This window comes from Gopherus flavomarginatus, chromosome 6, assembly GCF_025201925.1.
Source record: "Gopherus flavomarginatus isolate rGopFla2 chromosome 6, rGopFla2.mat.asm, whole genome shotgun sequence".
Classification (NCBI taxonomy): Eukaryota; Metazoa; Chordata; order Testudines; family Testudinidae; genus Gopherus; species Gopherus flavomarginatus.
The window spans coordinates 101,142,046-101,156,021 of NC_066622.1; positions in this window are offsets into that span (position 1 = coordinate 101,142,046).

The following is a 13,976-nucleotide window of genomic DNA, read 5'->3' on the forward strand; positions in this document are numbered from 1 at the left end:
ATCAGTTCCCTGCCATTGTAGGTGTCATGGCCTGTTCTTGGCTTGTGGCATACAGCAGTTTAGCCTCCCAAGGATTGAAATTCTTTAGTTTAACCCATGTCATTGGGCTCAATGCAGGGGTAGCTGAGAGAAATGTAGGTTAAACTAAATGATCTAATGGTCCCTTCTGGTCTTCAAGTCTATGAAATTATGATATACACCATACCAAACACTAGATGTATTAGGAAATCATGACCTTCAACCCAGAACAACTCTTCTCCTTTTTCTGAAGAAGTGTGAGAATTGTGTAACAGCCACATTTGTTGACAAATCAACCAGTAGATACTATCTATTGTAGTGTTTACCAACCTTTTTGATACCAGGAAGTGGCTTGCTGCCTTCTTAAACTGTGTCAGGGAGACCTCAGGGACAGTGCTGGTCCACAAACCCGTTGTTGAGAAACAATGTGACTCTGTTGGACACGAATGGGAGAGGAAGAGAAGGAGGCTGAACAAGAAAAAAGAAGTTAAAATAAGCTTCCTCAGTTTCCATTCACTTCAACTGTTCCTATGTGTCTGAGATTTGAACAAATTCAAATATGAAAAAGCAACTTAGTCAAAAATATCTAGTTTCAGTTGTTTTATATTAAACCATGGAAAAACATAACATTTCTCATTGTTTCATTATATAATCATAAAGTAGACCAGGTTAACTATAATCTGGGCTTGCCTAATGAATATTTGAGTAACAAAAATGTCTGTCTTGAATTAGTAACTATCTGCAAACTGGATGAGTTTAGTCAGTTTCAGGTTTCATGATAAATATTTCAGAATTCCAGTTAATACTGTACTGATGAATTTTTTCTGTATCTGGTTAGAACTTGGAAGTGTCATCCCAGCTGCTCTACTGTCATATAAGACCCCATCTCTACAATGAAATTGCATGGGCACACCTGTGACCGTACACAAAATCCTCTAGACTTCAGGATTGCTCTGTATGAGCACAGGGCTTCAGCACTGATCTCATTGCAGAGCCTAAAGATACAGATTCTGGGCATCTGATGGTTGGAATCTCTTTTAAGGTCTGGAAGCTATAAAAGATGTGGTTTTTTTTTGGCAGCTTTGACTCATTAAGTAGGTACAAAGTTATGTTCCCTCCATTTATGTCACATATTTACAACATCATGCTACTGCTAGTAACACTAAATCAAGCGGAACTTCATGAGTGGATATTTTCTCTCTTATGCATTTGCTTCAGGTATCTTAATGATACCAAAATTAATAATTATTAAAAGGAAGGAGCTTGAATCTCTGAAAAAAAACAGTTAACCCACTAATCTCACCCATCTAAAAATGGTTATAAGTTTGTACAGTCTTAAAATTCAGCAATTAAAGTATCTTTGGCTATTTTAATTAGTCAAGAGAATATCATGTGCTTGGGAGAAAAGTTATTGTTATAAAAACTTCAGAACTACGTTTGGACTGTTTTCTGAACCATGACTGCACTGCTTTCTGACACTGCTGTTGTACCTAAGTATGTTAAATAACATTGCAAATCAACTTAATAAAATCACTAAAGATCCATAGACAACTTGATCACAGCTACTGTGAATGATCTTCCAGAACGAAAGATTTCTTTCATTTCCACATGGATCATTGAATACATTTCATTTTATGACTGTGAGATTTGAAAGAATATAAGCTGTGAACTATAAAAGAAAGGAATCCTACCCTTCTATGTGAAATCCTTTAATAAATTATTGAACAAAAATACCAAAATCCATGACACAACTGCAAATTTAAGATCAATGCACTTTCCTTTGTGCTGCCACTGCATGTTTTTACATAAATTAGATGATGTAGCTCCATTTTTATTTCTATTTTTAAACTGTTAAACTTAAAAATGAAGTTCAGTACTTCAGAAATTTTTGAATTATTGCAATCTATTCTTTGTAATGGTTTAATTGAATAAATGTGTTTTCCTCATTGTTTGTAGTATTATGGAATACCAAGAATTTAGGATTTCATATTCAGATGTTAGATGCATCCATAGAAAATATAAAGAGTAGATTAACTCATCCTATTATAAAAGAAAGAAATATGTATAAATTTTCCATACACTTCAGATGAAGCAAACCAAAAAGGGGAGATTCAGTACCAATTAACAAACTCAGCCTGAAAATGAACAGCTACTGTGACAGGGTAAGAACAACAGGATTGAAAGGTAAAGGAAAGGCAGATGTCCTGGTGGTTTGTAATAAAATGAAAATGTGATTTGTGCTGCCAGAACTCTTAAATCAAAGTAAAATTTTGGAGAAACATAAATAGTCAAGGAAGTTAAAAGATAGATGGGGATCATCTGTCGTAAGGGAAGTTATGGCAGTAAGAAAAAAATAATCTGCCTTGAGGTACTGTGTGATATTCCTGGTATGGCTTCTGTGAACTTGCAGAAACAACAAATCATACTCGATCTAGAATCAAGAATAAAGAATAGAGATTACATGCTCAGTTTTCTCTTGAGAATGAGTTTGAAATACATTGAGTGCAATGCCAACTACAGCTAGTTCTCTCTCTGAAGGAATTAAAGCATTTGAGGTCTGATCCAATGCCATTAAACTCAATGGAAAGATTCCCACGGACTTCAAGAGGCTCTGGATGAGGCTTTTGATGCACTTGGCTTAATTTCAATTGCCCCCACTTACACAAGTTTGTGTTTTTTCCTCTTTGGTTGGACAGGTGAAGGATGAATGTTAGCAATGATTATTGAGAAGAATCCAAGAAAGTCTCAGCTAGGGCAACAAGGCTTTTCAGGTTGCTATGAGAGCCAAACACTAAATAAAAGGAAAAATGTAAATTGTTTTTCCAGCATATACTGAAAAAATGTCAGTACGACTGATCCACAGGCTTAAATGTTGAGTTGATAGGATGTATCCACACAATCCACACAATAGCAACTCCTCACAACCTACACATTGGAAGACTAAAACTGTGATCTATTTTGACATAAGAGAATTGTACAATGTTTATCCAACTTGCAATACTAGCAAATTACTGATACAGAAATAGCAAAAGATATAAAGATCTGCACCCAGAAGAGAATCTCTCTTCCAGAATATTAATGTAAACTTTTAATTTTGTTTGTAAACTCTTAGCCTAAATAGTACCCACCTTAATGCCAGATGCTCCCTGGTTCTCCCTGCTGAATCTTGATTTCAAAAGATCAGAACTTTAAAAAATTCACAGAAAGAGTTAAATATCACAGTGTGTGGTAAACCATAAATACAAAATAATAAGAAAACTAAGTGGATTAATTCAGCTTCATCATTCAGTTCTAAATACACCAATATTAATACAAATAGCTTTATTTAATCTTGTAAAACCTCAGTTTATAAATTGAACCGATGACAATGTGAGAAAAAAGTTCTGGATTCCCATGCCAGCTACTACCTGATGACCAGATGTTTACAATCTTGTGCACTATGTTGGGCTGAGTGCAGAGGTCATCCAAAGCGTGGCTGGGGCAGGGATCGAGGGCTCCTAGCTAATGCTGGAGGTTAAACTAGCCTACCCAACATGGTCATGGAGGGATGGGGATAAGGAAGGGTCATGGAAATGCAGAAATTAATGCTGCACCCAGCTAAAAGGTAGCAGAGCTGCCACTGCTGCATGTGTGTGTTAGGAATCCTGGAAGGAATTCCGTCTCTGAACTCAATTCAGGTCTGTGCCTTTGAGGAACAATCTAGGCTGTGGTTTTTCCAAGTAGTTTTCAGCCTTACAGATGAAGCAATGAACGTGAAAAGCCAAACTATAAATAATACTGATTTTGGTATGCAAGAGATGAATAGTTATCTGATGCAGAAGAAGAGTGTGAATCTGAAGGCTTGCTGTCAAGATTGCTTTCAACAATTATTGTAGCAGTAAGGAAAGAATTCAGCTAAAAATGGCATACAAGGATTTGTAAGCTGCTTTGTGGTATGTCAACAAAGTAAGAGGATGAATATTGTTAATGTAACTAAAGAATCCTTGAAGAGATATCTTCTGCAAATATTATGGATTTAATACACTGTGCTGATCACTTGCATTATTTGTGAAATAAAGACCTGTATCTAATTAGCTATGCAGAAAAACCAGTTTGCATAAATTTCAATGTTTATTGCTAATTCTATGACATGAAAATAAACCAGAACAAAGACACATTCTTCCTGTAACTTCATTACGTTACAGTGGGCCCTGATCTTCCCAATACTTATGTACATGCTTAATTTTAAGCATGTGAGTAGTGCCATTGACTTTAGCAGGCCCACAAATACATTGAAAGATAAGTTTGTTTGCAGAGTCAATGCCTAACTTCTTCCAGATGAGCTTCCTGAAGACAATCTCTTTCTATTTCAGGGAGTACAGTGTTGGCGATCAGCTAATAGTACATTATAGTATCTTGATATATAAGATCAATGTAACTGGTAGAAAACACAATTATTAATAAGGCACTTGTGTCTTCAGTTTTTGTCTTGTGCAAAGAATGACAGATATCTTGCTTGACCTCAGAAAGTTTAACAATTAAGTATACTTAGATAATTTTAAATATAGTGTGAATGTTTTGTTTCTGAAAGGCGCCAGATTGATAGGCCTAGAAGCTAAAGTTGTCTGTCAACCCACAGAATGGGCATAGCCAGCAGTTTTCAGTGGAGACGGATTGGAAGAGACTTTTTACAAAGAGAGCTGCTTCCTGATCACAAGAGCAGAGCCAGATATTGGTGCATGTTCCCTGGGTGCCCTATAACATTCCTGTGTTAGGGTTGCCAACTTTCTAATCACACAAAACCAAACACCCCTACCCTGCCCCTGCCCTGAGGCCCTGCCCCTTCTCTAAGGCCCCATCCCTGCTCACTCCATCCCCCCTCCCTCCATCACTTGGTCTCCCTCACCCTCACTCACTTTCACCAGGCTGGGGCAGGAGGTTGGGGTGTGGGAGTGGGGTGAGGGCTCCAGCTGAGGGTGCAGGCTCTGGGGTGGAGCTGGGGATGAGGGCTTGGAGGTGTAGGAGGGGGCTATGGTTAGGGCCAAGGGGTTTAGAGTGCGAGAGGTGGTATGGGCTCTGGGATGGGGCCAGGGATGAGGGGTTTGGGGTACAGGAGGGGGCTTATGGCTGGGGCAGGGTGTTGTGGGGTGTGTGGAATACGGGCTCCGGAAGGGAGTTTGAGTGCAGGAGGGGACTCTGGGCTGATGCCGGGTGAGGTGCTGGGTCCCGAAGCTCTTACCACCATTCTCAGGAAGAGGCTGCCAGGTCCCAGCAGTTCAGCATCTAGTCGCATGGGCAGCCAGGGAGGCTCTGTGCGCTGCCCTTGTGCCCGCAGGCACAGCTTCCGCAGTTCTCAGCCAATGGGAGCTGTAGAGCTGGCACTGGGGTCGGGGTCAGTGCACAGAGCCTCCCTGGCTAACAAATGTGCCAGGGGACGCAAGCACCTGGTGGCCCCTTCTGTCAGCCTTGTGGAGCTAGGGCAGGCAGAGATCCTGCCTTAGCCCCGGGCCCCTGCTGCGCTGCCCACCTGACTTTTAATGGCCTGGTCAGCAGTGCCGACTGGAGCCACCAGTCAAAAACTGGGTGCTTGGCACCTGTAGCCCCTGCTCCTGTAGCCCCTGGGAACATGGGCCAGAGAGTGGTGAGGGGCCAAGCAGAAGCCCTGCATGGAAAGGGAGCAGCAGAGCTCCCAGCTCAGCACAGTCAGGGGAGGGATGACCCCCAACACCCTGCAGGGCAGTCGTTTGGACCCATTCTCTGGCACCTCTGTCCTCCACAGGACTTCATGTGCAGGAGTGCCTGGACAGTGTGCTCTGTGAGGGCAGTGAATGGAAGCCAGCCCCACAGCCCTCCACCCCACCCAACCCCAGGGATCCCTTATCCCTGCCTCCCAGGGTGTGGCAGGGATAGGGGATCCTGGGGCAGGCTTGAGCACACTGCACCCCCATGTCCTGAGGATGCACTTCACAGCCAGCAGAAGCCAAGCTGGGGTGTGTGTTTTTTTCCTCTGAACCCTACATTTTATGTCAAATGTCAAAACAAACACCAATCAAACCCCTTCATTGAACATCCTATTTTAAAAATTGAGATCTGCAAATTGACAACCATGGAGACTGGGGCCCTAGTTATCCTGAGAACAGGTGCATGTGGCCTTTTTCCTGCCACAAGGACTCAGCCTTGATGTGGAAAGCCCAATTCTCAGATTAGATGGTAGTTCAGTAAAGCCGTCTCAAACTGCCGTCATTCTATTGAGACTGCTACCGAAGCTTATTAAGCAGTTTATGGACTCATGTGCTCCTCATGGGCACCTGAGTCCCATCAATAGTACCATCACAGTTAGGAATTGAGGTGGGCAACAGGGTTTTTCTACAGCGCAGCATATTCGTAGGGCTAGAGTGTTGACCCTGGTGTGGGGGTGCTGGGCACACTGGGCTAGCGTTACTTTGACTCAGTCCTGTGCACTAAGATTACTGAGGAGATAAAATCTTCCCCCACCAGGTCAGGCTATGGATAGTGACACAGTCAGAGGGCTGAGCCAGGAAGAGAACGCTGTGGATCCTGAGGCTGCTGGAGAAGTTGCAAGCAGACTGAGTGATGATGTGTAAACTGTGGATCGGAGGTTGTTGGTCTCAAGCTAACCCCCAGATACCTAGAAGAGGCACCAGTCTGATGGTGAGTGGTGTTCCTGGCACCACCTGGGTATGACTCCAGAGTGTTCTGATTCCATTTTGTGGGGGATACTTTAACATCTTTTCCAGGAGATATCTGTGGACAGGGTCAGATTGTCACTGGTCTCTGTACAGGTGCAAGAAGTGTTGCCTACCCCTTGAAAACCCCAAGAGTAGGGACTTGTCTGCTGGTCCCCTTAGTGTTGCAAGCCACCCCAGAAAGGGGCAGTTTGGTGATTGGTCATGGAGAGGAGTGCACTGTGCTGCAGGCATGCTCCTCCCCCTCTGTGCAGGCACCTTTTGCACTGCCACTGATGCAATGCCATGCCTAAAAGGCAAAGTTTTGCCTTTATCTAAATCTAAGATATTAACTCTTCTGAGAGCACATTTACAAAGTTAGACCTTATTTATGTAAAATGAACTTAATCCAGCACTAAAGTACAGCTCTATGAGAGATGACAGTCTTGTTGTTGTAACAGCATAGCAATGTTACACCAGTATTTAGGAAAGGACCTGAGGAACAAAATAACCTTATCTAGTTACAATTGCATGCAGACTTTAGGTAGGCAAAATCTAACTATGTTGGAATTTGGACAGGGCACCAGAGTTGTTAACATTCCTATTATTCTAAAAGTCTAGATATCTTCATCACAGATTATTAGGATCTCAATTAAAATCTCATGTAGATGACAGCATGTTATAAAACAACACTATGGTGAGGCATTTGTTCTGTACTGAGTAAGGGAAAGGGCAATATCTGAACTGTCACCATCATTTCTGAAATGCTTACGTATCCCACTACGTATAGGCCCAGCCTAATGCTGCTGAGCTTGTAAGAAATGACAGCATAACAGCCTAATACTTTATGGCTTTCAGGTCCTTTGGGATTTTGATTCACCTTCACATCCACTATTGGCATTTAGGATGTCATCCTGCAATTTATGAGCATCTTAAGAGAATCTTTGTCAGCAGGATAATAAAACATACTTTATTGCTAATTCAAATCAACCTCAGCTTTGCAAGGGTAGCAAATAGCAAGGTTTTCATTGATATTTTTAAGTTTTTAAAAGACTGCTGAATTGTGTGACATGGTATATATCTGGAATGTGGGCAGTTTGCTGATACAGGCTAAATAGTTTCATTTTACTTCTCATTACATCTAAAAGGTTTCTATTTTAGCAGATTGTAAAAATGGTTTTCCTCCAGTTAGGTTTCTGGGAATTTACTACTCTGATTTCTAGGTTTGAGTAATGTTTAATGAATAGTTTAGCCCAAAGACTTTTTCCATTAATGTAAGGGTGGCTTTTGAGACTGTCACTTAGAATTCTTCTGACATCCTAAGTACTAAGGTTGAAGTTGTCAATCTGACTGGGCAATGAAGATTTCTTATGTGTTCTAGATTCAGTAATAATTCTCATCAGTACAGGAGGTCTGAACACTCAATAAGAGATTATTTTATACTTTCAAGCCTAAATTCTCCCTCACATGAATTATTTTCATCTAAGAGAATGGAAACAGCATACATCTTTTTTTCAAATCAGTTTTTCTTCTAGCTTTTCCCTGTAAGAAGTTTGAGGTGCTATCCCATTAGTACACAGATCCACTGGTGGTAAGGGTAAACCATGGAGACTCCTCTTGCCTTCGCCCTATCATCTAACTCCCTCCAGCCCCTGAACAGACCAATTATTCTAAACCTATGCTGCCAGAGACCCCTTTGCAGCCCAGGGAGCAACAGTAACACATATTATCTGCTGAAACTTGTACTAGTGGGTTGGAGGAAGGGAAAAGCCAATGGTAGGTTGTTGGCCCCCTGCTGTGTCCCTACGCTGTGGCCACACACTCTTCACCTATGAAGCTTGAACCCCAGAAAGCTCCTGTAAAAAAAGGCTTCCATGTGTTTTGAGGAATGGAGCAGTCTTCCCTCCCTCCCCACTCCCAGTCTAAACTATGGGTGAACCTCTATATTCAGTTGAAATACTGGTTACTTCATCAGAAGCCTGTGAGCTTCCATCACTTTCCAATACATTTTGAGTATGACTATCATCTTAAGGATTCAGAAGTGAGGAGTCACCTTTGTGTGACTCAGAGGTGTGGGAAGAGAAAATCACTATCGTAGATGGGAATAAAAAAAGCAAGGCAAGTTTATATGAACTCACAAGCTGGGATGTAATGGGACTACATTCACATTCTGTAGGGAACTTTTAATGCAGACCAGCAGGGCCCACCCAAGTAGTTAATATGCACTAAAATTTACATTCCAGTTGTGCACACTAACATATCATGTAAACAAGCCCTAAGTCATTCTTCCAGTTGGAGCAGATATGCTGCAAACACTCTTTTTAAGGGTAGTTTAGCTCTTCTGCTTCTTCTCCTGACTAGAACCAACGGTTAAGTAACATACCATTAAAATCACTAAATAAGGATAACTGAACTCTTGAATTAACACATGGATCACGTTTTGGGTGAAGGTTGGGATCAATTATTTCTTTCTGAACTGGTTTGTCCATAGGTCTAGCAAAGCAAATAAATCAACAAAATGTCTAGCAAAATCATATTTCACTTCAGCTTCTTCATTCTTTAACCTTTAACCTTTCCAGTACCAGAAGAAAGTCTCCATTTTGTTTACACCATACTGCCTAAATGAACTCAACTTTCTGTTAGGATTACTTACATCTTGCAGACTCCTGCTGTCTTTAAGAAATAGGGGTTGCATATCCAAATATGCTCTAGTGGAGCTGATGGGTTTTGAAAAAAAGACTTGTGTCTTCTTTCTTGGCTTCCATACTGCTATACAGTTTTGAACACAAAATCACTAACCTATGCTACATAACCCATTTTTCAAGCACATTGATTAATGTGAATTAACTTTTTTGTAGATATTCCTCAATATCACTTATCTATCTCTGTTGTGCAATGGTTGTGTTGCTTTACTATGTATGGCAGAAGGGAAGTATCAGGCTTAATGTTTTAACAATCTGATATTAATTGGCAGCCACTTGATTTACATTTTTTTTTCATTTCAGGTCTTTGCGTACCTTTAAGTGTTAGCCACAGAACTTGCAATTGTTACTCAGATTTTTGACATAGACATGAAATAAATAAAATTCCTGCCAGAGAGAGAATGGTATAAGGCAACAAAAATTCGGTTGTTACAGAACTCATGTGTAATCTGTGTATTTCTCAAACTGACATTAAATGAGTATTCTCCTCTCTCCTGAAAGCACAGTTCGGTGACCGGGGCAGTTGGACACAATGGATTTACTTACAGTGGCATCCATCCATGTGGAGGGTGGAGAGTTTTCCAGCAGCTCCATCATAGCTTTTTTTTTAAATAAATTTTCATATAGGAAGGAAAATAAAACTGTTTCTATTTAGAACCAGTAACATAAATTCACATATCTAATCTCTCACACTCTCAAGATTAAATATACATATTGACTATGCCCCAAAATACAAAGGTACAGGAAAACAGCAAGACTGAAAATGAAACTGTAAGATATATTAGATTCTTGTCTTTCTTTTCTGAGATGAACCAAAACCTCGATGTAAAGAATACCATGGAAAAACTGCAAACGCCAAGAGAATGTCATTTAGTTATTCCTTTTTTAGTGTTGACCGTACAAGCACTAGAGTGAGGCAAGAAGAGTTGTTGTTTTTTTAACCTATTTTTATCCTTTATAGTTTTGTAGACATCATAACTGGCTTTGTTTCTAGTGCAGCAGAAGCCCACACTACTGTCTGTTTGTTTGCTTCTCCATCTGTAAACCAGCATCATCCAGGTCCTCAGCAAGAATGTGCACAGTTCTGGCAACAGTCTAGTTGCTAGGTAGCTCCTGCTGCTGATTACCAGCAGGGGGAGCTCCCACAGTACCTTTTGTATTGATGATCTCAACAACATGATACAAGAAATTATTTCCCCTTTGCTTCAGTGGTGATATAACTGGGGCTTTTCTAAAAAAAAAATGAAGTACTTATATGATATTCCTCGCCAAAGTACTGGTGTAACTTTTTAAGTGTCACATTTCTTAGAAGCACCATATTTGTGCTAAATCCATTAACAATGACTCATTCTACATACTAACTGAAAAAAATATCTATGTAAAGGTCATGTAAAAACCACCTTCAAACTCACAAAGGCCAGGCAAGTATCAGGAAAGGTCACTACTGAAGCACTTCCCCTCCCTCCCCCAAGCCCAATCTTTGCAAAACATGGGCCTGATTCTACATCGTGGGCTCCCCAAAACTCAATTTGGGTGAAGGTTGCTTCATCTTACTACAAACCTTGGGCACACTGGCACCATGCACATCAGTGCTCACAACTCTCCACTTAGAGGGAGATATGCCTAGCTCTTCAGAGAAGTCTGTGTATCACCAAACAATACTTTCTGCTTATTTGTGGGATTTAGCTTTTTGATCTAGCCTCCAAATAGGTGTGTCACTCTATTGTGCATGGCATCACCTTAGGAAATACCATTTCTAAATATGATGGGAAGGTCAGACTACTGAAGACTTGTCTCCACTGAAAATTTAGTTCACAAAGCAAAGATAAAATTAAACACTTGTCAAGGAACTTAACATATGGATCTGAGTCCTTCTAGGAAAGATCAAGCAAAAAGCTGTATGGGGTAAAATGGCTATAAAATGTAGTAATTATCTCTGCTGCTTCTTTTTACTGTACAATAGCACTTGCCAATTGCTTCTGCTTACACAAAATAAAATGTCTTTACTTAATCAGTCTTTATCAACCTCTTTATATTAAATATGGTAACAGATTTTCTCAAAATTAAATAAAATATATGTACAAGGCGGGTATTCTATGATACACACATTTACACAAAAGATTTAAAAAAGGAGGTCTTGATGTTTATTCAAAAGTATTACTCAACAAATAAAAACCCTTTATTTTGGAACTAGAGTAATCTCAAATTTAACTATGGAGAGAAAAAACGCAGTTTAACAAATTCTTTTCAAAATCATAGTATGTTTATGAATAAAGGCTTTGAGAATATACACAAAAGTATACCCATAGAATATGTATATTTGCATATTCAGGGGGTATACTTTAATATCCATTATTTGTAGAAATCTGTTGGAAGATTTTTCTGCCCTGTGCACTGCAAAAAGTTGGTCTTTGACACGTTCAGAATTATTTACACGGAAAGAAAGCTTGGCCTACTTTCCTTCCTCATCCCAGTTTGTAAGAATCAGACAATCTGCTCCAATTGCAGTGAGGTCAATAGGCATTTGACCAGGCCCAGAGAAACCATCGAGCAGGAACAAGGAGACAAAAAATTGCTCCCAGGAGAGAGAGAAATCCAAGCTTTGCCCATCTAAGTTAAGTCTTCTTTGCTACCTCTTTTGGGAAGCATGGAATCCTTGCAGTCTTCTGCTAAACTTTTTTTTCTACTTCTCGTTATAGCAGTGTCCTAAAAAGGAAATAAGGGGAAGACATAATGAAGATGCGGTGGGAGGAGGGCACTAACAAGAAATCCAAGGTGAAACATCTTCGCCATGGGCTTCAAGTGAATTGGGTAACAGTAGCTCTATCAAAGATGGCAGAATATCCAGCAATCCTCTTCTCCCCTCCATTATTCAGAATATTTAAATTATCCTGACAAATGTCTGGCTGCAAATGTCACAACTAGACCCAGACGTGTTCTGATACCCACAGTTACTTGTATGAATGTGACAAAAGTAAATTTAGTATAAAATCTACAGGACAACCAATAAATGTGATTTGTATCTTTCTCTTTTATTCAGGAAGAACGGTGCCAAACATCTTTCTTATGCAAAATAAGACTAGAAAAGATTCAAAAGGTCCCCAAACTTCCTGTGACTGCTAAACTCCTCTTACTAAGTCTTTCTCTCCATCCTCTCCACAGCCTACCAGTGCTCCCCAGCCTCTGCCAGTTTGATTGACTTTTCCAACAGGAGGAGTTCCTGGATAAAAAGCTCTGCAGCTTGAGGTCTTCAAACCAGAATTTGAGGACTTAAATAACTCAGACATAGGTTAGGGGTTTGTTATAGAAGTGGATGGGTAGGATTCTGTGGCCTGCATTGTGCAGGAGGTCAGACTAGATGATCATAATGGTCCCTTCTGACCTTAAAGTCTATGTCTATGAGCCTAGTCAGGGAACTTGTACTACACCTTCTCCAATCACATCACCAAATATGGTGAATTAGAAATATCAAGTACACAGAGTACTTTCTATGACCAGTATACAAACAAGTCATAGTACCAAATAGTTTCATGAAACATAACTGTTGAACAGTTAGAAAAAAATATTTATTAAAAAAAAAATTGTTTGTATAATTTAGACAAAAAAGGCCAAATCTGGTACATAAATTGTTCAGATTCAATAGTTTTGGCCATTTTTCTATATGGATACCTCCATTATTTTGGTTAAAAAAATGAATCAGTACAGGTTATTAAACCCATAATAGTTGCAGATGAATCTCTTTAAGAATTCTTTACTTACTTCAATTCTATTCAATCTGTCATCACATTTACACAGCATTACCAGATTATCACATCTTTATATTTTGACCTAATTCTTTTCCACATTCAGCAATAATTGTTGACTCCAATCTTGACAGCAAGTCTACAGATGCACACTTATGTCAGCAATAGACAATTTGTTACCCCTTGTCTATTAAAATCAGTATTGTTTACCATGTTGCTCTCTGTAGTCATTGTATCTGCACTAGTGAGGAAAATTACTTGAAAAAATATTTTACTAAGTAGGAAAGGAATTGGAAATACACCTGGCACCTCCTAGGAATCTCTGAGGTCAGGTGAATGAACTTTGGAGAGATACTAACAGAAGTCCATGTACTCTGTTACAGTGGAGAGAACAAACGTGTCAATGGCATAGGATTTCTTGTGCATAAAAATATCAATAATTCAGTATTAGGATGTCCACCAGGCTTATTTCCATCCATCTAAAGGCAGTAACATTTAATATCACAGTGGTACAAGTCTATGCCCTTACAACAGACTATGATAATAAGCAAATTGAAGATTTTTACAATCAGCTCCAAGACATCATCAATAAGGTACACAAGAAAGATATCTTGATTGTACAAGGAGATTGGAATGCTAAAGTGGGTACTGACGCACAGGTAGATTGGTGAGATTATTGTGGCCCTTTCTGTAATGTGGTAACCAATGAGAGAGGACTGAGACTTTTGGAGTTGCCAGCTATAACAATCTGGTTCTTGCAAACACATTAGGAGCACGTAAAGCATCCAGATGATCCACATGGCACACACCTAATGGTCTATATTAAATCCAGATCAACAACATTATGG